General features: G+C 36.9%; 1 non-coding gene across 1 annotated transcript; it reads left to right on the top strand.

The window, feature by feature from the left end:
- Positions 1–917: 917 nt before the first annotated feature.
- Positions 918–1081, top strand: LOC122797366. The gene has a single exon (XR_006364089.1). It is a non-coding gene; the product is annotated as a U1 spliceosomal RNA (small nuclear RNA).
- Positions 1082–1720: the final 639 nt, after the last annotated feature.

Here is a 1720-nt window from a genome sequence, read left to right as displayed (position 1 = left end):
TGGCTTACAAACAAGTCTGGATAAGTATAACTGTTCACAAGGATTGGGCGTACTGCTTTCAAACTCAGTTCAGAATTGGGTGTACTGCTTTCAAACTCAGGTCAAGGAAAAAAAAAAACTGGCTTCTATAAATGCCTCATATTAAGGTCACATTTTAAATATTGATTTAGATATGAAGCAATTAGTCATACTGGCAGTATTCACAGTGAAAGTTGAGAGGAAAAAAGGACTTGGATTAATATACATATATATATTCTGAGAAATTAGAAGTTTCTATCTAATGTGCAGTGTGCCTGTTTTGGTATTTAAACACAGATCATACAAGGAAAAAGAACTAAATCTTGACAAAAAGTCATGGTGTAGTCAGTGCATGTGTGTAAATGACTGTGGTTCATATAAAGCAGTTAATTTGTAAGCAGAATTCGTGGCTGATTCATTGTATCATCTCGCTGTCAGACCTTTCTTTGGCCAGTGGATCTCCTTCCCTCCTTCCAGGAAAACACTTCCCTAAAAAAGCAAACAAAATGTTTGGGGACTGAAATGTGGTATGCAAATCATTCTTACTGAAAACCTGATAGGCCGTGATGCCTGTCAGCTTGCCTTTGTGTACATTCTCTCCTGCTGGTCTCTCTCTGGTTGCTAGACAAGGCAAACAGGACAGCCTACTGTAGGCTTATGTTTCTGTTAGGATGTGACGTCAAGCAGTGTAGATTTTAAGAAAGAACTGCTCCATGGGAAATGGTAGTGTACCAGAGTTTATTTACTGGATAGTACTAGACTTTGAACTCTGCTTGTTGCCATACAAATGTGTGCTGTGAGTATATAATATTTATGAAAAAATGAAGAACTTAGAAGTAGCACCGTGTTTGTAAAGTAAGGTACAGCTGTACATATACCATGATATAAATAAGCAACTCATACTTACCTGGCAGGGGAGAGACCACGATCAAGAAGGTGGTTCTCCCAGGGCGAGGCTCCTCCATTGCACTTCGGAGGGGTTGACCCCTGTGATTTCCCCAAATGCGGGAAACTCAACTGCATAATTTATGGTAGTGGGGGACTGCGTTCGCGCTGTCCCCTGATTTATTTGGTTAAGAAAGATTTAAGGAAGGCATTTGTATAATCATTTAAGTACACAGCGGTTGTCTTCCTAATGTAAGTTTTATTTATTTTTACAAGAGACCAGACAGTTTTCATTGATAAAAATTTTAAACGGGTATCAAGTTGATCAGTGGCATTATTTAGTGGTGATGCAAAAAGAGAAAAATAAAACTTTACAGAAGCTATTCAGTACTCGGATAACCTGCATTAAAAACAAGCCTATCGGTGCCATTATTTAGTGGTGATGCAAAAATGAGAACATTATTTCTGATGAAAAAAAGGAAAAATTAATAAAAGCTTTACAGACGCTATTCGATGCTCAGACAAGTTGCATTAAAAACAAGCTGATCAGTTCCATTATTCAGTGATGATACAAAAAGAGAACATTATTTCTGATGGAAAAAATGAAAAATAAAAACTTTACAGAAGCTATTCAGTGCTCAGACAGGTTGCATTAAGTTGATCAGTGCCATTATTCAGTGGTGATGCAAAAAGGAGAACATTATTTCTGATGAAAAAAAAAAAGGAAAAATAAAACTTTACAGAAGCTGTTTAGTTTTCAGACAAGTTAATCTGTTGAAAGCTCTGGTAAGTATCAGTAATTAGTTTGCGTAGCCTC

Source organism: Protopterus annectens, chromosome 3.part0 (assembly GCF_019279795.1).
Source record: "Protopterus annectens isolate FY-2018-M chromosome 3.part0, PAN1.0, whole genome shotgun sequence".
NCBI classification, from domain to species: Eukaryota; Metazoa; Chordata; order Ceratodontiformes; family Protopteridae; genus Protopterus; species Protopterus annectens.
This window is presented reverse-complemented; position numbering and strand designations above follow the sequence as displayed.